Here is a 23643-nt window from a genome sequence, read left to right as displayed (position 1 = left end):
GGGATGGGGAAGAAGGAGAGGGAGGGCGGGGGGGGGGGGGGGGGGGGGGGTGGAGTTAGAAGAAGAAAGAGAAAAGTAAAAAAAAAAAGGAAAAAAAATATTAAAAAAGTATAATTAAGTATAATAAATTGTCATCCAATTAAAAGAGGACATGTGTACAGCTGGAATCATTTTTGGTATTTTTTCCCCATTCCACGCGCTTTTGAAAATGTCATCACATTTTCTTGCCACGTCACTCGCTAAGGGGGTATTTAATTAACTTGAAAGTTGTTAAGGAGGGTAAATAAATACAACTTAAGTTTAGTTGTTAAACTAAATTTTCGTTTCAAGTTCAGGGGTCAAATGATGTCTTTTCTCTTTTTCTTTTTTTACTTTTTAATTCCTTAAATTAAAATGCTGAATGTTGTAAGTAAATTAAATATTGCATCACCGTATAAAAGATTGGAACAAACTGTTGGCGAAGAAAGTGATGTGAAATCCAATAAACTAAAGAGAAAATTAAAGAGAGAATAAACTATAACTACAGTCAGAGATGGAGCCAGGATTCGAAATTTGTGAATTCGGGGTTCTACTTCTTTAAAGTTACTGGGTTCTTAATTAATAATTTGTATATATTTGACAAAATTTTTAATACAAATATATGGTTCGGACAAAAGCTACTGGGTTCGGCCGAACCCATACCCGAAGGGCTGGCTCCGCCCCTGACTACAGTCAATCTCTCTATAATGATAGCGTTTGTCCAAAAATTTCATGGCTGTTATAGTGAGATGCTGCTATGTATGTATACTGACATTTGATGTTTAGATTTCATTTAGCTGTTAAACAAACGTACGCATTTTTTTTTAAAAAAAACTTTTTATGTTAGTATAAACGAATCCAAAAATAATTCTTAATTTTAAAATCCCAATTGATTTTCATAATTCATTAATTAAAAATTGAAAAGACTAATAAATTACTAAGAAATCCATAACTACTTATCCATAACTAAGGAACATATGCATTTTAAATTAATTGAAAATTTAAATTTTCAAGTTTGATGTAAGAATTCTAAAATTATAGATTGTTTCATAAATTCCAGTCTCTTAGTAATAATATAACGTTTGAACTGATGAAGATTTTTGTTCAAACTTTTAGCAAAAAGAAATTTAATAGCTTTTCGTTTAAGGCTGTCTAAGAGCTTAATAGTATAATTGCAGGTTTTTAGATATTCGTACTTGAAATTTACTATGTACATGACATTAATGATGATTATCATAAATATTTTAATATTTTATTTTATAGATAATATATTTCTTACAAAATATTATTACACAATATTTGAGTGTGGCTGTATAGAGAGGTAATTTTACAAAGAGTGTACCGCTATAATGAATGTCATTGTTGTTATAGGCAGAATATTGTTATAGAGAAGTAAAATATAACATAAAAAATCGGTTTCGGAAAAAATCAGGCCGGTATAGTGAAGTGTTGTAATAACGAATAGCAATTATAGAGAGGTTTGACTGTATTTGTATTGTTTGTTGAATTATTTCTTGTATGAAAAATAAAAAACTACATTATTATTTATAAAAAAATATAAATAGAATAAAATAAAAGAAATATATTATTTTCCTTATAGATACTTGTGAAAATTTACTTTCCTTCCCCTTCATGATTTAATTAGTGGTAGAAATATTTATTTCCTTTTTGGCTATAAATATTCTAGAACATTTAGTTTTCTTCTAAGTCTAGTTACTACATTAATTATAGAATATTTAATTTTCTTTTAGTTAATATCTATAAGGAAATAATATATTTTATTTTAATTTTATTATCTTTACTTCTCTATAAATAGAGATGTAGTCTTTTATTTTTCAATGCAAGAAACAATTCAAGAATCAATACAAAGACTTATAGTTTATTCTCTCTTCAATTTTCTCTCTCATTTTTTTTTCCATTGCATAACAGTGGTATCAGCGTCGGATTCATTCACCTCAATGGATCTGTGATATCATTGAAGAAGAAGAACTAGTTTCAACCACTATTAACCCATTTTCAACCAAATTTTAACCCATTGCATTTATTGTTTTGACACTTATCATTTGTGGGAAGTTGTAAAGGAAGATAAACCCATAGAACCACTCATGATTTAATTAGTGATAGAAATATTTACTTTCTTTTTGGCTAGTAATATTCTAGAACATTTAGTTTCTTTGTAAATCTAGTTACTACATTAATTGTAGAATATTTAGTTTAGTATCTTAGTATATTTTCTTTTTATTTTATTCTCTTTACTTATCTATAAATAGAGATGTAGTCTTTTATTTTTCAATGCAAGAACAATTCAAGAACAATACAAAGAGTTATAATTTATTCTCTATTCAATTTTCTCTGTCGTTTTTTCATTCCATAACAATACTAAACTAAAAGGAAACCAAATATTCCATAATGTAGTAACTAGACTTTAGAAGGAAAATAAGTACCATTCTAGAATATTTCTAGACTAAAAAGAGAGTAAACATTCCACCATTAATGTAGATCATAAAATTTAAGGCAAACAAATTCTATCAGAAAGTTCGTGCTAAAAAATGTATTTGAATTTCTGTAGTTTTTTTTTTTTTTGAAATTCGTGAGCTTTATTTATCCCTAAAAAAGGTAGCAATTAAATTTATATGCGGTTTAAAGGATACGTGGTTTAATTCGTTGTTAACGTTATGAGGTATGAAATAACAATCAGTTGCAAGTAAAGAACAAGAATTGAAACAGCCTGTGAATTGTTATCTTCCACAGTGAATTTCCACCGGGAAATAAGTATATAGCTTATAACTTTGAATAAGGATTGTTATAGAGTTTGTGTGCCAAAAAAGTAGAACTAGAACTAATGAGGCTTTACCCCTATTTATTTACAAAGGCAAAATCCTAATGCTCCCCTAAATAAGGTAAAAATTTATTTGTTGCAGCTGGCAGCGCCAACGGTTCGAACATACCGGACGGCAGGATTCTTGGCGAGAAATCTGGCCCGTCGTGGATTTCTCGTGTTGACGCTAATTGGTGTCTCCTCGGCTCCCCGAACTGACCTCATCTCGGACCTTGCGGTCTCCATATCATCGAACCCTGACTGATGTCCCAACTCGACATCCATGTTCCCAATTTACCCCCGACTTTCGGCGGGCTGACTCAATTTCATCAAAGCGATTTTTACCGTATATAGATAGTCCCCACACTTCCCGGATCAAAGTCTATCAGAGTGATGGGAAGTGGAATGATAACCTCTGTATCTTCTCTTATAAGTTTCGAAATAGGCGGGAAAACAAATATCTTTTCACATCAAGTCTGTCTGACTTCGGACACGCGTAACTTTCTGATTGGACGTCCCTTCGGCTCTCTGCTCGATGAGTTTTCGTCATAATTACTCTCCCTCTATAAAGTATGTTTCCCTTCATTTTTCACTATTTACTATTTGATCATTTACTCCTCGTTCTTCTGTGAATCTTCTAAGTATGTTCTTGCCTCCTTTAAATCTTCATCCGTTGATTGCAACAACCTTAAAACCTTCAACCAAATCTTCATATCTTTATCCAGATCTTCATAACTTCATCCCAATCTTCACCCAGATCTTCAAATCTTCAAAAATTTACCAAAAAATGGCAACAAATTCCAGATCATCGTCCAGGAACACTTCACCGGCTATTTCTCCTCCTTCGGCGACTGATGCCGTCACCAGGCTCGGGCCTAGCGACCAATCTGAATATTATGAACCTTGGGCTCACGATATTCTGCCTTTGAACTTTCATTTCGATCTTGAGTTTGTTGTCAAAGCGCCCCTGAAGAAGTCGGCCAATAAGTACGACAAGGGCTACGATGTCCGACGATATCCTTCTTCGATCAAGGAGAAGGACCTAGCTCGAGTTCGCAAGGATTGCGGCTGAGCAACCCGACCTTTTGAGATCATTGTTATGGAAGAGGGTATCATTGATTTTAAGGAAGAGTGTTCGAAGGTGTATACCTACCACTTTACATTTAACCTCGACCCTCTGATTGACGAGGTTATTCTTAACATGTGCAAGACGTACAATTTGTGTCTTGGACAAATTGGTCCATCCGTCTGGCGGACTGTGACCTGCCTCCGCTAATTGGAAAACAACGTGAAAGCGCCCTTCACCCTGCACCATTTAATCCGGCTTTATAGCTCGCGGATCTTCCGTGGCGAGGTTGTAAAGCTCAATAAGAGGGGGGAGTACCCCATTATCGCCAGCACTGATGAGAACAGAGATTGAGGTTGGTTGGAGCGCTTTTTTACGATCAAAATCCAAGAGATTGTCCCGGAGGGGTATATGCCATTCCCCGAGAGATGGAACGAGAAACGTAAGTATCGTAGAACCTTTTTACCTTCTACGTATGCTTTCGATTTCACATCTAACTCTCCTTTATTTCAGCCGTTGGATGGGTTCCGAACGAGATAGAAAATTTCCTCGACTGGGTCGAGAGCATCATAAGTCAACATCCCCATCAGTTGCGTACCTGGAAAGAGCTATCCGACAAGAGATGGATGGCTATGAATCATGGTTTGTGCCGTTCTCCCGCCTCGATTTGTGTTTTTCCTTCGTTCTCTTCATCTTCTAACTTGACATTGCCCTTTTCAAGTTTGCCGAAGGGTTCATCAATCTCGAGGCCGGAACCAACAACTGTTCCTGCTGTGCCAATTTTGGCAGTTGATCCTTCGGACTCAGCGCGGGTCATTGCCGAAGCAGCAAAAAAGAAAAGGAGTGCTTCTAAGTCCACTAGGCCCTCGAAGTCGTCTTCGGTGGGCCATAAAAGAAAGAAAAGTTCAAAGGCTGAAGGTGGTCCCTTACAAGTCTGTGGTCTCAATGACTTCTCAGATGACCATATCTTTCTTGCTAAAGTCAGAACCGGTGCCACCACTACTACTTCCGTCGAGGTGGAATCCTTTCCCGATGATGTTTTGGGGAAGAGAGTCATGGCTGGTTCGACTGAACCTTTTCTCCTGACATCGTCGAGGGCCCTTCAGTCCCCATCGCCGAAGCTTCCCAATATCCTGCTCTGTTAAGGGTCTTTATACCCGAGGTGGAGACTGTTATCATTAGGGATAATTCATCTTCGGAAGAGGAGCCCCTGGCCAAAAGGGTCAAGCGAACCGAACCACCCCCTTCACTTGCCCGTTCCTTTAAGCATGCAGATTTAGAAGAGATGTTCGCTGAAAAAAGGGCTGTATCTACGCTCACAGAAGACTCTGAATTTGGCCATCTTGTATCACGCCCAAAACCCACCCTAGACGTGATTGGCATCCGACGTCATGAATAGCATTGGAAGAACCTAAAAGATGCACAATGACACTTGAACCCGCCAGGTTCAATAATCACCTCCAGTAGTTTATAAAATAAATTTAAACAAGTCATGATGTAAGAATAAAATCTGCGGAAATCTTTATAATTTAAATAATTCAACCAAAACATGATAGTGTGCCCGAAAGAGTTAAACGACAACTCTTCTTCTACCCACATTCGAATGTATACTAAGGAGTTTCTAAGAATAAGGAATAAATGTCTCAATCATCGAGACTTTTACACCCTGTAGTTTTGTATGTTGAGATTCAAGCTACCTTTTAGGAGGCATGTGAGATTATACATGTTCATCTTATGGTTACTGTTACACTCTGAAAAATTTCGCGTTACCAAGACTGTAGACGAGCTACCCTGTAGTTTTGTATGTTGAGATTCGAGCTACCTTTTAGGAGGCATGTGAGATTATACATGTTCATCTTATGGTTACTGTTACACTCTGAAAGATTTCGCATTACCAAGACTGTAGACGGCTTAGTATGAGCTCGAGGGAGAGCAAAGTTATACAAAGATCAGGGATGAAGATTAGATGATCTGAGTATAAGAATATATATAGCTGACATTTGGAGACCGTATGGAGTAAATCACTCAACACGTTACTTAATGAATAGCCCTCGTAATTGTAAGTTGAGGTGGGGCCCAAATGTTGGAGTTTTATAAAGGACATATGAAAAGTGATATGAGTAGTACATGGGAAGTTGAGCAAATCTTAAGAAGGACCCTTAAGCCAAATACGGGCATAAGCACTCCGAAAGGATGATTTAAGGATACGTTTTCGGATGATCTGACTTGGAGGGGCCAAAACGCTATTATAAGTTTGGAATTTGGAAACACACCAAAAATGAAAGTTGTAGATAATTGAAATATCTTTACAACCATATGTCGTGGTCCCTCATAAGATATCCGGATCAAGAATTATGACCATTTTATGATAAAGACTCCAAGCTGCCAAATGGATTCCGCGGGTCCTACTTGAGAAAGTCGGTGGAACCGACTTATGAGGGGTATAAATACCCTATTAACTCAATTGTTTTAGCATTTTAAATTCTCCATAGTCCTAAAAACTTCCCAACACAACCCCCAAACATTTATAGCCCATTAAATCAAGAATTTAATAAGATTACACCAAACTAGTCCATGAAAGGTGATTGTTCTTGCTTCTACTTGATGTTGTGGCATATTTGGTCTTGAAGGAAGTTGGATTGGCTGAATTTCTTCAAGTATAAGGTATTTTCTTCATCTTATCTCTTATGTTGAGTTGATTTGAAGGTTTAGCAAGTCTTAAAAGTGAAAATAGTTATGGAGGAAAGGTCATAAAGTGTCGTGTTGTAGTTGTTGTGTTTATGGACTATTTTGAGCATGTTGTGGCCATGTGGCTAGGATGATTTACATGTATAGAGATGGTATCTAATTTTGTTGGTGTGTCGATGAGATTATGCTCCTTGATTGGGAAGACAGGAAGTGTATATTATTGATGTATGTTGAAAAACATCGTGTGGGATGTTTTATGGAATATATTGGTATTGATAATATTGTTGTTGATGTTGGTATTGTTGTTTTTGTTGTTGGTTGCTGGATTGTGACTTCGGGCTAGGCATATAAACAGGGGAGATGCTGCCTGAATTTTGACAGATTCTAAAGGAGTTTGGTTTAAGAACCTGAGATAGGCATATGATGATAAGTCTAACGGTAGTATAATTTCTCTTGATTGCAGATTTGAAAGTTCGGGAGATTAAGCGTTAATTCGTAGGAGATCAATCAGTTATGTTAAGGCTCGTCCCTTTCTTTCAAAGGCATGATCCCTATGGTATGATTTCATAAATGCTTGCATAACTTCTTTGTTTTCAAAAGATAGAAGTTTATGACTCCAAGGCATGATTTCTTTCCCGATAATCCATAAATGTTTTCCAAAATGCCCGTATTTTCCAAACCAAAGATTTATGATTCTGTGAGCTCTTATGATAACAGCGATGAGCATGTTTTTACGATGATAATGATGATGTCAAAGATGAGAATATTTTCTATGATGATTATGATGATGATGATTTTATGGTTAAAAGTCTCATGTTATGAGATCAATGCGTTTATGAGATTATTGAGGTTATTTCATGATTTTCTCGATTTTATTCATTGTTGTTGGTCGCACCTTATAATAATTATTCCTTCAAGTTGAGATAGAGAGATGATTATTATTCCATAATATAAATATGAGATTACCGACCTTACGTCACTCCGCTAAAGTGGTTGCTTATGTTTGAACCCTCATGCATGCTATGAGTATAGTATGACATTACTAAGTTCTATTATTTCATTTTGCTTGTGCTCTGCACTCATTCTCATTCTTCATGTACTTATATAAGGCACAGTTGATAGAGGTTGACGCTGTGGCCCTTGTTTTGATATATATATATATATATATATATATATATATATATATATATATATATATAAGGCACAGTTGACAGGGGGTGACGCTGTGGCCTATACTATGATGTTTATATATATAAGGCACAGTTGACAGGGGGTGACGCTGTGGCCTATGATGTGATGTTAATATATATAAGACATAGATGAAAGGGGGTGATGCTATGGCCTATGATGTGATGTTTATATATATATATATAAGGCACAGTTGACAGGGGGTGACGCTGTGGCCTATGTTGTGATGTTTTTAAGGGTGACGATGTGGCCTATGTTGTGGCATTTCTATAGATATATGTGTTTTGTTGGTATAGCTATAATGATTTATTTATCTTTGCACATTCGTTGAAATGTCTCAGATGTCTTCCATGATTTTATGTACATATTGATTTAAAAGGGTTAAAGTTGCATGTATGGTATCCGCCTTAAGAGGCAATCAAATATACAAGTCATCTTTTTCCCCTGTTATGTTCTATATTTCTTATTATGTTGTTATTCATGCCTTACATACTCAGTACACTATTTGCACTGACCCTCTTTCTCCGGGGACTGCGTTTCATGCCACGCAGGTGTATACAGATGAGTAGAAGACATTGGCTATAGGATGTTCCCAGGCTATCAGCTGGATTGGTGAACTCCATCTCAGTTCGGAGTGTTGCCGAGTCAGAGTACTTATGTTATGGTATCTCGTGTATGTTAGAGAATTTTGTAGACAGCGTCCTGTGGATAGTGCGTCGAGATGTCGACAGTTCTGTAAAGCGATCGTATAGGTCGATGTGTTTTTATGCTTTATTTTTAAAGATTTTATTGTGACTAAAGATTTTCTTTGAATTAACGATAAGGGAAAAGTCCCTGATTTGACGAAAGAGTTTTATTAAAACGTTTTTTTACCTGACGGAAGCGTCATTTCATAGATTAAAGGTTTACAAAAAGTTGTGACTCCTGGATGAAATAGTAGTATGGCACTCAGCCGAGTAGGGTCTTGGGTGTCAGTTGCGGCCCTCTGGTTTGGGTCGTGACAAAAGTGGTATCAGAGCAGTTCGTCCTAGGGGTTGTCTGCAAAGTCGTGTCCAGTAGGGTCTTGTTTATGGTGTATTACGTGGCATATTTATAAACAAGAGGCTACAGGGGATTTAGGATGGTTACCCTTCTTTCATATCTAAGATCGTGCGATGAGAGCCAAGTCATAGGAAATGAAATTCCTTGAACTAACCCTTGATTTCAGCAGAAAATTGTATTGACAGAGGAAGTGAATGATGATGTTGGGATTGCGGGGATAATATAAATTGAAGGAATCAGTACAGAGGTAAGTATTAGTAAAAATGATTATGAGTCAGATATGGTATGAATGTTGCAAGTATGATTGAAATGTATAGCTAATGAATGGAAGTGGAAGTGACTAGGAAAGTACCAAAGGACAATCGATAAAGGTTCAGGTATAGTCCGAGTTGTGACGCAAGAGGTAAGTTTCGTCATCTTTGCATTTCTGTTCGATAATGAGTGCCCTGTATGGCTAAGGTGTGCTAAATATGTATATAATTGGCTCTGGGAGGCACTGTATGTATTTTCTGGGCTGCGTGCAGGTCTTGGATAGTAAGAAATATAAGGGACACTCTGCTTAAATTTTCCTAAAATTTAAGGACAAGGACCAAAGAAGGATCCAAAGATTTAGGAGATCACGAAGGTTATACGTCTATGATTGCTACAGATTGATTAATGGGAAAGTATGGGATAGGATGATATGGAATGATAAGATGAAGATGACACTACAAGTGGACATCAGGCATTAGTTATTGGAATAAAAAGTACTATTCCGGCTGGACAGATAGTTGGGCACATCCTTATTTCAAGTATCCCCGGGGGTTATTATAGGCAAGATTTGAGATTTAAAGTAGTAGTTTTGGGTAATGACAAGTAGGGAACTTGAAGGATTCATAAATGTGAGAACAGAAGCGATGACGAAAGGATTATTATAGGATGGAATTTCGATCAAGAATGGCAACGGAATATAACACCATAAGGTAAAACCTTTAAGGGGGGAAGCAAGTAAGTTTGAGTACGAGCACAAGGACTGAAAATAACTCGTGAGGAAGAAAAGAAATTGAACGATATTTTACTGAGGAACTTAATGTTTCCTAAATGGAAAGGATATGACAAGAAAATTGAAGGGAATGCAAGGGAATTTTGAGATGGCCTTGGTGTGCATGAAAAATGATTATGAGGAAGATGATTAGCAGTCCGAAGGATTAAAATGGGTTACAACGAGGTTTTGTAGGAACGAGGTCTATTGGGGGATTCAGGGAAAGTCGAAAAATGAGTTCTGTTGTGGCTTAACCTAAAGAGAAGGTTTTCACGACTAACCTAAAAGAAATGATTTATAGAAAGGATTATGGAATTGATTATATGTTAAGGTTGAGTTAAAGAATGTCATAAAGATATGGGATGTTCTTGTTATACTTTAGGATACTGTAGATATTAAGATGATTTTATATAAGTTCGAATTAGTGAATTGGGGTTACTTAGTTCCTACAGATCAGGAGTTGTCGGTAAAACGAAGAATAGTCAGAACTTATGTTTGCCATCGATGCAGAGATGATTACATTGAGCAGAGCTACGACTAGTTAGAGAGTTAACACAGCTGCAGAGCGAGGGTTACGAGGGTATCAAGAGGCAAGTTATGAGATTTAAAGGTCAATAAGGTAAAGATAAGGAAGATATGAGCTATTGGAGTACATGAGGGATATGAGCTATTGGAGTACATGAGGTCATAATTGGTTCAAACCTCAGTTAAGAGGTCAGAAGTGTCATGGTTCGGTATCCAGGTATGTTAGCGATTTCTTCAGAAGCATATTTTTTGACTTATGAGTTTCAAGAACAAAGAGATTAGCTACGAGAGTAGAGAAAGGTTTGTAAACCTAGTATGTTAGTAAATTTAGTAGGAGGATATGAGGAGTATGACTGGATTTAAACAGGTTAAAAGTCGGGGAATGGACGACAAGATTTCGAGAAGGACAGAAGTAAGCGTAGGAAAGAGTGAGTAAATAACCAATGGAGACCTGTTATGGCGATGGTATGATTAAATGTGATATGTTAACAGGAAGAATGATTCGATAAGGGGATGTACCAGAGAAAGGGGATCAGGGACAGAGTACAAGACTAGTTTACACATTCGAGGACGAATGTTTCTAAGGGGGGAAGGATGTTACACCCCAAAAAATTTCGCGTTACTAAGACTGTAGACGGCTTAGTATGAGCTCGAGGGAGAGCAAAGTTATACAAGGATCAGGGATAAAGATTATATGATCTGAGTATAAGAATATATATATATATATATATATATATGACATTTGGAGACCGTATGGAGTAAATCGGTTAACACGTTACTTGATGAATAGCCCTCGTAACTGTAAGTTAAGGTGGGGCCCAAATGTTGGAGTTTTATAAAGGACATATGAAAAGTGATATGAGTAGTACATGGGAAGTTGAGCAAATCTTAAGAAGGACCCTTAAGCCAAATACGGGCACAAGCACTCCAAAAGGATGATTTAAGGATACGTTTTCGGATGATCTGACTTGGAGGGGCCAAAACGCTATTATAAGTTTGGAATTTGGAAACACACCAAAATTTAAAGTTGTAGATAATTGAAATATCTTTACAACCATATGTCGTGGTCCCTCATAAGATATCTGGATCAAGAATTATGGCCATTTTATGATAAAGACTCCAAGCTGCCAAATGGATTCCGCGGGTCCTACTTGAGATTATCGGTGGAACCGACTTATGAGGGGTATAAATACCCTATTAACTCAATTTTTTTAGTATTTTACATTCTCCATAGTCCTAAAAACTTTCCAACACAACCCCCAAACATTTATAGCCCATTAAATCAAGAATTTAACAAGATTACACCAAACTAGTCCATGAAAGGTGATTGTTCTTGCTTCTACTTGATGTTGTGGCATGTTTGGTCTTGAAGGAAGTTGGATTGGCTGAATTTCTTCAAGTATAATGTATTTTCTTCATCTTATCTCTTATGTTGAGTTGATTTGAAGGTTTAGCAAGTCTTAAAAGTGAAAATAGTTATGGAGGAAAGGTCATAAAGTGTCGTGTTGTAGTTGTTGTGTTTATGGACTATTTTGAGCATGTTGTGGCCATGTGGCTGGGCTGATTTACACGTATAGAGATGGTATCTAATATTGTTGGTGTGTTGATGAGATTATGCTCCTTGATTGGGAAGACAGGAAGTGTATATTATTGATGTATGTTGAAAAACATCGTGTGAGATGTTTTATGGAATATATTGGTATTGATAATATTGTTGTTGATGTTGGTATTGCTGTTTTTGTTGTTGGTTGCTGGATTGTGACTTCGTGCTAGGCATATAAACAGGGGAGATGCTGCCTGAATTTTGGCAGATTCTAAAGGAGTTTGGTTTAAGAACCTGAGATAGGCATATGATGATAAGTCTAACGGTACTATAATTTCTCTTGATTGCAGATTTGAAAGTTTGGGAGATTAAGCGTTAATTCGTAGGATATCAATCAGTTATGTTAAGGCTCGTCCCTTTCTTTCAAAGGCATGATCCCTATGGTATGATTTCATAAATGCTTGCATAACTTCTTTGTTTTGAAAAGACAGAAGTTTATGACTCCAAGGCATGATTTCTTTCCTGATAATCCATAAATGTTTTCCAAAATGCCCGTATTTTCCAAACCAGAGATTTATGATTCTGTGAGCTCTTATGATAACAGTGATGAGCAAGTTTTTACGATGATAACGATGATGTCAAAGATGAGAATATTTTCTATGATGATTATGATGATGATGATTTTATGGTTAAAAGTCTCATGTTATGAGATCAATGCGTTTATGAGATTATTGAGCTTATTTCATGATTTTCTCGATTTTATTCATTGTTGTTGGTCTCACCTTATAATAATTATTCCTTCAAGTTGAGATAGAGAGATGATGATTATTCCATAATATAAATCTGAGATTACCGACCTTACGTCACTCCGCTAAAGTTGTTGCTTATGTTTGAACCCTCATGCATGCTATGAGTATAGTATGACATTACTAAGTTCTATTATTTCATTTTGCTTGTGCTCTGCACTCATTCTCATTCTTCATGTACTTATATAAGGCACAGTTGACAGGGATGATGCTGTGGCTTTTGTTGTGATGTATATATATATAAGGCACAGATGACAGGGGGTGACGCTGTGGCCTTTGTTGTGATGTGCATAAATACAAGGCACAGTTGACAGGAGTTGACGTTGTGGTCTTTGTTGTGATGTGTGTATATATATATAAGGCACAGTTGATAGGGGGTGACGCTGTGGCCTTTGTTGTGATGTATATATATAGAAAGCACAGTTGACAGGGGGTGATGCTGTGGCCTTTGTTGTGATGTATATATATATATAATGCACAGTTGACAGAGGGTGACGCTGTGGCCTTTGTTGTGATGTATATATATATAAGGCACAGTTGACGGGGGGTGACGCTGTGGCGTATGATGTGATGTGTATATATATAAGGAAGAGTTGACAGGGGGTGAAGCTGTGGCCTATGATATGATGTTTATATATAAGGCACAGTTCACAGGGGGTGACGCTGTGGCCTATGATATGATGTTTATATATATGTAAGGCACAGTTAACAGGGGGTGAAGCTGTGGCCTATGTTGTGTTGTTTTTAAGGGTGACGATGTGGCCTATGTTGTGGCATTTCTATAGATATATGTGTTTTGTTGGTATAGCTATAATGATTTATTTATCTTTGCACATTCGTTGAAATGTCCCAGATGTCTTCCATGATTTTATGCACGTATTGATTTAAAAGGGTTAAAGTTGCATGTATGGTATCCGCCTTAAGAGGCAATCAAATGTACATGTCATCTTTTTCCCCTGTTATGTTCTATATTTCTTATTATGTTGTTATTCATGCCTTACATACTCAGTACACTATTTGTACTGACCCCCTTTCTTCGGGGGCTGCGTTTCATGCCTCGCAGGTGTATACAAATGAGTAGAAGACATTGGCTATAGGATATTCCCAGGCTATCAGCTGGATTGGTGAACTCCATCTCAGTTTGGAGTGTTGCCGAGTTAGAGTACTTATGTTATGGTATCTAGTGTATGTTAGAGAATTTTGCAGACAGTGTCCTCTGGATAGTGCGTCGAGATGTCGACAGTTCTGTAAAGCGATCGTATAGGTCGATGTGTTTTATGCTTTATTTTTAAAGATTTTATTGTGACTAAAGGTTTTCTTTGAATTAACGATATGGGAAAAGTCCCTGATTTGATGAAAGAGTTTTATTAAAACGTTTTTTTACCTGACGGAAGCGTCATTTCGTAGATTGAAGGTTCACAAAAAGTTGTGACTCCTGGATGGAATAGTAGTATGGCACTCAGCCGAGTAGGGTCTTGGGTGTCAGTTGCGGCCCTCTGGTTTGGGTCGTGACAGTTACGAGGGTTTAAGTTTATATAATAAGTTACGGAAGGATCGAAGGGCAGTGAACCAAGGAAATTACATTTGTTGGAACTTTAAAGAAAATGTGAAGGGCAATTTTTGCCCAACTTGGAGGAAGAATATCTTTTAGTATACGAGAATTTTTGAGGCAAAGCAAAAGCCTAATATGAAGTTCATGAGACCTAGTTTTCAACGCAATAGACCGCTCGTCGATACAACATCGGAGTAAGGAGATATGAGCGTTACAAGTCGGGATGGTAGGCTAGGAAAATGGTCTGCACGAACACGCCAGGGAGTGGCGTGAACTCGCAGAGGACCAAGGGCTGACTTAGCGCGAACGCGCCACTAGGGGACGCGAACGCGCTGAGCAATTTTTAGGTCGGTGCAACCCGAGCCTCAGACGTTATAAAAACGGGTTATCCCCTTATTTTCTCATCCAAAACTGCCTCTAAGACATCCCAAACCTCTGTAAACTTCCACTCACCAAATTTTAACGTAAATCGAGTATAATCCCAGGATTCTGGTCTAGACAACGTACAGTTGCGATTATAAAATTGTATAGCAACGCGTTTTAGTTGAAATTCAAGGTGGAAAGTGAAGATATTGCAATAATAGAGGGAGTAAGGTATGAATCTCTCCTTATTAATATTAGTTTCGGTTTATTTACGAAGGTAAAACTATTAAACAGCCGTATAATGAGTTGGTTAGTTGAAGAATTTGGAAAACATCGTGAGAGATGTTTTACGACGTATATTGGTGTTGGCAATGATGTTGATGTTGGTATTATTGTGTTGTTGGTGATTGTTGAATTATGATTTCAGGCTAGGTGTCACGACCCATCTAAAGGGCCGCGATGAGAACCCGGTGCTAGCCCACCCGGGCACCCCTTGGCTTACTTTTATACTTACATCTAGGTGAGCCACATAATTAAACATACATTTTTATTCATCATTCAGGCTAGTCCCATTGGACGACAATTCTTTCATATCATGGTTGGCATCTATACCACGTCAATGTACATGAGCCGACAAGGCTATCAAAATGATATGCAAAATATAGGCCGACAAGGCCAGACATATCTAACCATATACACATGTCTACGAGCCTCTAAGGAGAGTATAACATATCATATAGGCGGGACAGGACCCCGATATGCCCATAATTATGTACACAAAAGAATAGGTACCCAAATGCTATGGCTCCGAATTAAATAGAGCTCTGCTATGTAGTCCTTGAGAATGTAGCTATGGGTCAATCCTGTCTCCCTGTGCACCTGCGGGCATGACGCAACGTCCACAAACAAAAGGACGTCAGTACGAAGAATGTACTGAGTATGTAAAGCATGATCAATATCCATATAGAAGCACAATAAGCAATATAAGAAATAGCATAAGATGGGAGATAGTAATATCATCATCACGAACACTTACTTACCTTTCATAGGGACTTTCCATTTCTAACGCGTATTTGTGTACATACATCCATAACTGTACCCGTATCCATATTCATGTCTGTACTCATTTACGTATACTTATTTACATTCATATCGCGTACATATTCTATTTCGTAATCATATCATATTCGTATTCATACTCTTCACGACGGTTCGGTGATCATACATACCTGGCCAACCAAGGCTCAGTGTCACACATACCTGGCCCTACCAAGGCTCAGTGTTATCTGTACCCAACTGCAGTGGTGTGCACGTGTTACGTAAGCATACATACATATACATCTATACACATACTACACGGCCATACAGGCTCGGGGTTCATAGTAGCCATACATAGGCACACATACATATAGGCTCATAAGCATCTTTACTATTATCATCAATATCATTATCGCTATTATCATTATTACTATTATCGTCATTCATCACATTTATCTTTATAGGCTTACTCGTCATACAAGGGATTTAGTACAATCGTGGCGTATCAAGAATCGTGAGCTTACTAGCTCGGAAGATCAATTCATTTGGAGGATATCATAGTCTCATAGAAGATTTAGATATTTGGTCCAAGAACCATGCCTTATGAAAGAAAGGTTAGCCTTACATACCTTTTCCGTTCAACTATTCTAAACTTGCGCGTTCTCTTCCAATGCTAGCGTTTCTACCTTCATTAAAGTAATACTATCATTAGAATCGATAGCTAGCATATGTGACTAAAGCTAGATAAAATCGGATAGCATCTCCTCTATTTATACGACATTCCTCCATAACATACATCAACTCCCAAACGTCAATAATACATTCACAATACCATAACATTAGTCATTATTCATCCACATTTCTTAGTTTACCTTCAATCACCCATATCCATGGCTATAACACACGACTACGTCCATTTACACACATTATTCATCTCATGTTCTCAACATCATTCATAACATATTTACATCACAACACATCAAGAATCATAACTCAATTCAAACAATTTCTCAAAATGGCACTATTCCACATTCATGACCCATTTTTCTATACTTTTCTACAATCCAAGTATTTCAACTCTTAAATACCTTAAACAACATATAAATGTCATAAATCTTACCTTAGATGCCATAGGAACAAGCCTTGGTTGATAATACTCCACTTGAGCAAAACCCCTAGTTTATCTCCAATGAGATTTCTTGATTTGAATGATCTTTAATGGGTTTCTTTACACTTGATTCACTTGGTTTATGTTGTTGATCACTAATAATCCTTGAATTCTTGTGGAATAAATGTAGAGAGATGTTTTAGAGGGAAGGGGTGTCATGTAGAAGTGAAATGAAATAAGACTTGGTCTCTTATTTAATGACTTAAAATCTGATTTGAAATGAACAGTAGTGGAACGTGCACAGTGGTCCTAAACCCAGTTTACGGGCCGTATTTCAGTTTACAGGCCGTATTTCGTGGTTGTATTTAAGCATATCAGAACCAGAAAGGTATGCTGGAGTCATGGTGATTTACGATCACGGTTCATGGGCCGTATTTTGATTTACGGTCCGTATTCTAAGTCGTATTTAACCATTTGAACATTTGGTAGAAAGTTGAAGTTTTGGAAGTTGAAATACGACATGGCAGTTTACGGGCCGTATACCACTTTACGGTCCGTATTTCATTTTACGATCAACTGGCCAAAGTGCAAATCTGCAACTTTCCACATTTTCAGAACCTATAGTTAGTCATTATGGAGCTTAACCTATCTCTTATTGCAATTGCCTTTGGAATCTTGCTTAAGGCCATCAAATGTTATTTCTTACTCATGGAAATATCGGATACTCGTACTCCTCGCTAGTCCACTCACTTGTGCAATGACGAAACATTTTCCAAGGTGTAACACTAGGCATATAAACAGGGGAGATGCTGCCCGAATTTTGGCAGATTCTAAATGGAATTAAATTCAGAAATTGAGATGGGCGTATGACCTTGAACCTAATAATAGTATGAATGGTTTATATGTAGATTTACGAGATATGAAGGATATCGTTGAGTTGCTAAGGAGACCGAAAGGTATGTAAGGCTAGTCCCTTTCTTTCTTAAGGCATGACTCCTACGTTATGATTCCACATATGTTTCCCATAACATCCTTGTTCCCGAAAAGCTAGAAATTCATGATTGTCAAGGTTTTTATGATATTAAAGACAAGATGTTTTCTATAAGGACCATGATTACAATGATGTTTTCTTTCTTGTGAATCCATACATGTCTTCCATGATGTCCTTATCCCCACAAGCTAGAGATTAATTATTCTTAAAGTTTCTTATGGCGCTAAAGATGATTATGTTTTCACGATGATAATGATAATGATGATGGTCCTATTTGTAGAAGCTTCAAAGGTTATGATTTTAATGCTATTATGAGATTATTGAGCTTATCTCATGATTTCCTTGATTTTATTCATTGTTGTGATCTCACCTTATGTTACTTGTTCCTTCAAGGTGAGATATAGCGATGATGATTATTCCATAATATAATCTGAGGTTACCGACCTTACGTCAGTCTGATAAATTGACAACCCTTATTTAGGCTCTCATGCATGCTACTTATATTATATTATATATAGATATGACATATATATGTATATATGGGATATGGGGAAAGGTGAGGCGTTATATACGCATAACCACTTGATCAGTTGGATATCGTCCCGGATTCGGGATGCCTGGACGCGGGATATATGGGATAAATGGATTGGGCCGTTCGTTCCGCGGCAATATATATATATATATATATATATATATATATGTAAAATGATGATATGATATATGGATCGGGCTGCACGTTCCGCAGCGACATAATATATTTAAGGATTAGGCTGCACGTTTTGCAACAACATAATATATTTATGGATCGGGCTGCACGTTCCGCAACACTATCATTTATATATGTATAAAAAACGTTTTTGTGAAAATGCCAAGCATGTATGGTATCAACTTAAAAGGCATTCAGATGTACAGGTTATTCCTTTATCTCATGTCATGTTCCATATTTCTTATTATGTTAGTGTTAATGGCTTACGTACTTAGTACACTGTTCGTTCTGACATCCTTTCTTGTGGACGCTGCGTTCATGTCCGCAGGATCAGGTAGCCATCCAGACGATCAAGCCCAGTAGAATATCCTCTCAGCCGGAGTCAGTGTGCTCCATTGGCGGGAGCTGCAACCCTTTTTTGTATGCTATTTTGCTATGTAGACATGTGGGTATGGCAGGGCCTTGTCCTGTCTTTTCTACAACTTAAATTCCATAGAGGTCTGTAGACAGTGGTAAATAGTGGAAGTGTCATGTAGCTTTGTGGTCTCCTATTTTATGTTCCGTACAGGTAGTGGCCATGTCGGACTATGTTGTCATCCTTTGCACATATGCCTATATATATATATATATATCTGTGTATAAGCTCTGAGTTTTCGAGGAAAAGTTCATTGCATAACTTTTGCAGCACATGCTATCGCTCAGATATGATTTAGAAATGGGCTACTAGGTTACTCAGCATATGATAAGTACGAGTTATGGGTGCTTGGTCAGTAGTGGTCAGGCACTCGTCAAGGTTCATTGGGTTGGGTCGTGACAAAAGTGGTATCAGAGCAGTTCGTCCTAGGGTTGTCTACAGACCGTGTCCGGTAGAGTCCTGTTTATGAGTGTGAAGCCAGCCATACTTATAAACAGGAGGCTGCGGGGCATTTAGGAATCATTGACCTTTCCTTCTATCTTAGATCGTGCGATAGAGCCAGAGTCTAGGAAAGACCATTTCTGACCCTGTTTTCCTGCAGGTAGGAACTGTTGACGAGAGATGAAGAGATCAGCTTCCAATAGCGGGGGTGCCAGGAAGTCCCCCAGGGTGGATTCGGGACCCCATATTCTAGGACCAAGCAGGAGGAGTCCTAGCTATTCTATTGAGATAGACCCATCCGAGGACCCTGCGATGATTTATGTCGATGTCATATGTCAGAAAAAGTACAGAAAGTAGGTAAATCATCCAGAATATCAAAAAGCTTGTTTTCCAAACACAAATCATGCCTAACCCGGACTTTGGCTGGTAGCCGTACTTCAACATCTCTGATGCTACCATCTTTGCTGCGCTTGCCATTTTCATTTCATCAGATCCCGGGAACCATGGTTTTTCCCGAAGATTGGTCCTTGGCCATAGATACCCGAGTCATTTCAGTCACCTATGCCATCTTCTATGTTTCTACCTTCAAGAGAATTCGCATTAACATTAGTTAATCGACTACAAGAACGTTTTACTATTTCTAGGAAAAATTGGGCAGCATTTTCAGAGTTCTTGACTTCCATAAAGGAGCACCCATCAGAAGATAGATATGAGACGGACCCGTCTGAGGGTTCGTATGAGACGCTGGTGGAGGAGGTTCCCAAGGCTGTACCAGAGTTGACCCCTCTAGATTCTCCTATGGTGGAGCATTATGTTAGGGCAGCTACGCCTATGAGTGTTACTGACTATTCTAGCCCTTTATCTTGGCCTTCGGTAAATCAGAAGTTGCCAGGATATTCATATCCCTCGGATTCGGATGGGGGAGATGAGGAGGGCCAGACCAGTAGATGGCGAAAGGACGCTGAAGAGGATACTTCACTTTACAACCCTCTAAACCAAGAGCAGGACAGGTCAGCTATAGGTATATGAGTCTTTTATTGAAATTCCTTATGTGCGTACAATTATTGCAGGATATCATTAATGGTTGACAAATGGGAGTTTTAAAGGAACCGATAACCAAAGTACTTATGGATAACTACGACTAAGATGTTTTGGTCATCACTAGGAATCTTAAATTTAGGAATGGAAGACAGTCGTGTGTGTTGATGGGTGGTTGTATTGGGAGTTCTGAAGGCTAACCCAGCATTTGCTTGGTTAAGAGAGTAAAGGACCTTTCCAATCTGGAGGGAGATGCATTAAAGAAATTTTATTGGGATTCGCTAGAACTTCAACTTGTTTTAGGTCACGTGATAAAGGCCACGCAGCAGGATGGAAGCGATCATACCAGCACTAACGCACCAGATCGCATCAGAACTTCGAAGTTAAGCGTGCTTGGGTGAGAGTAGTACTTGGATGGGTGAACCCCTGGGAAGTGTGCTAAGAAGTCCTACAGATTTAGACATAAGAGCAGGATGAAGAACTAGAATAACTTGAGGAAAATTAGAAGTGTGTGAAACTCACGGTTGGAAACTCTAAATGGTTGCGAGAGATGAGGCGGACCGGCGTGGTAAGAGAGAGAAGACGAATTACAGCTACAGAATTAGGATAAGTTTAAAATAGTATTGGGGATACCTTGTAAGTAGGATGTTCAGAAAAGGTGTACACGATATATTATGTGTGGTTACGCTAACCAGTGTGTATGCCTCGATAATCGACGTGCGATATGTTAAAAGTACGGATTGGATAGGGTATTGGAGTTCAAGTGGCAAATGTTACAGGGCAAAGTGACATTAGTCTCTCTAAAGATTAGAGCTGGATAAGCCTGATGCAATAACACCAGGGAAAAGGAAAAAGCAGGTATAGGCCCGATCCCCCGACAGAAACCCTGACGGTTCCAGGTCGAAGCTTGTTGAAGTTTTTCTTGCTCCCAGTGCCAATCCGACCAAGACGAGGTTGGATACTATCACTGTCCTTGAGGATACTAGCTTTTAATCCCTGCCTGTCGGGGTGGCCAGCTACCTCTTACCTCTTGTGTCGGAGTCCAACAAGGAAAAAATGGCAAGAGTGTCCTGGCAATGCCTATTTAATGAGAGCATGCATGCTACTAATCAGGTAAGCTTTCCATCTTTTTTAGAGTTTTGTTTGCATTGGGTATTTTTTTTTGGTCTGCTAACTTTATCTTTTCTCCTTTTGAAGTCCATCGTAATTACGAATGAGGGTTTCATCCGGGCCATGAGGGACGCAGATGATCTGCGGGGTCAGCTGGATGCCCAAGGTTGGGAAGTCGAGAAGTTCAAACTTCTCTTACTGCAGAAAGAGCAACAGTTGCAGCAGAATGGGGATTCATTAGTCTTTAGCGCCAAGCTCGAATAGGCCAAAAAAGAAAGCCTCTATGCAAAGAAATTCCCCATGCTTCTTACCAAGAAGAATCAAGCCATTGAGGTGAACCATGCTCATCTTTTTCAAGAATCCACCTCCTCGGCCAAGCAGATCAAGAAGCGAGAAGCCCTAATAGCCTAGCTGAAGCAAGAGATTGAGTCCCTCAAGATTGAGGCCACTAATATGGGGGAAAGACTTTCCCGAGTTGAAACTGAAAGGGCTTCCGAGCAAGAAATTCTAAGAGTGGCTCAAGAGAAAGCAGAAAGCTGGGCCAAGGCTAACAAGGAGCTCAGGGTCGACCTTGAAACGTCTACTAATGCCATCGAGACCCTGAGCCAAAATAGCTCCAAATTGACAGCCCAACTTCAGCAAGCCTTGGCCGAATGGGATCAAGCCCGTGCTGATGCCGATGTGACCACAGTCCGGCCCTTGCTAAAGGTCGAGCATGTCAAATGAAATTCGTGGAGGCTCACTCTGGAAGAAGCTCAGTGTCACACCCCAACCTTGTGAGATATAATGACACCCAGTACCTGGTTAGGACCGAGCGAACCGAATTGTAATGTTACACCTCGAAAAAATTTCATATCGTTGTCTAGTGAATAGGATAACGCAGGGTAAGGAGTATACAATGTTTCTATAAGTAAGAAAGGTTATTTAACTATTTTAATTAAGACTCCAAAGACGTTGGAAGTAAGAGAAGAAGGTTCGTTAAAGAATGTTGAGCACAAGTTGTATTTTGAAGAAGGATGTGTAAAGTATCGAGTTAATGTCGACTTGATTGTTATATCCCGTGTTTTCACACGTTTGGAAAGACTTGAATTATATTGGATTTTTGAGATATGAGGTCAAATTTGATGTTCTGTTGAACATAGGAGTTATGCATGAAAGAATAGAATCATGAAAGTGTGGGACAAGGCTAAGGGTAATTTTGGAATTTTGGAAATTAGTTTCGGGAATTACAAAATGTGATCCATAAGTTCTTGGGCTCAAAAAAAATTTAAGTGAATTGGAGCCCAACCCATTGAAGTGGCCGGCCATGGTAGGCCTTGGCCCAAGCCCAATTAATGTGGTCATGTGCAAGACATGTGACCACTAATTATAAGAGAAGACCAAGTCTTCATATTAATCCATTAGAAGCAAGAACAAGTAAGAGCAAAAAAAATAAGAGAGAGAGAGAGGAGGGTTTCGGGTTTGCCCTCCAAATTTAACCATCCAAAATCTTGCTTCAAAAATTCATTTCTTGTTAAATTCCTACTAATTCAAGGTTCCTTTGCATCTTGGTATAGTTGGATTGGAGTGGGGAGCACTAGAATCCCCAAGGTGATCATATATTCAAGTGAAGGAGACTTGAAGAAAAGGTAAGAATTTCTACCTTGTTATTGTGTTGTTTAGCCTTATTTGTGTTGTAGTATGTGGAAATGTGCTTATTGTATGAAGAAATGGAAGTTTGCAAAGTGGGTGTGTGTGTGAGTGTGTAGCCGTATGTATATATATGATGTATAGCCACAAATGTGTTGAAATTATGTTGTATTCTAGTTATGAATGTGATGGAATTCATGTTGAGAATGAAAGTGGAATAAATTTGATTGAATGGCTAACAATAGCACTTGGCCGTGTGGTGTATGTGGTTTGAGAATAAAATGGATTGAGTTTGTTTAATGTTTTAGAGTGTTGGTATTGTGATGTTTGTAATGTGAACGACTTTAGTATGATATAAGTTTGTATTGAATTGGAAGGTAGGAACTTATGTCGTTTTATATGATTTTCCGTCGTTAAGGAAATGAAGTGTTTGGTTGTGAATTATGATGTTCATTGATGAATTTGGAAGTTGGAAACTAGTTATGAAATCATATGCTAAGGATTTGATGTTTTGCATAAGTTATGCTTTTGGCGGAAA

At 38.1% G+C, this 23643-nt stretch overlaps 1 pseudogene; it reads left to right on the top strand.

Annotated features, from left to right (window-relative positions):
- The first annotated feature begins 20698 nt into the window (after nt 1-20698).
- LOC132639049 (5S ribosomal RNA) lies at nt 20699-20819 on the top strand (annotated as a pseudogene).
- The last annotated feature ends 2824 nt before the right edge of the window (nt 20820-23643 follow it).

The sequence above is a fragment of the Lycium barbarum genome, chromosome 4 (assembly GCF_019175385.1).
Source record: "Lycium barbarum isolate Lr01 chromosome 4, ASM1917538v2, whole genome shotgun sequence".
Lineage (NCBI taxonomy): Eukaryota > Viridiplantae > Streptophyta > Magnoliopsida > Solanales > Solanaceae > Lycium > Lycium barbarum.
Note: the sequence above shows the minus strand (reverse complement) of the source record. Positions and strands in the feature narration are given on the sequence as shown.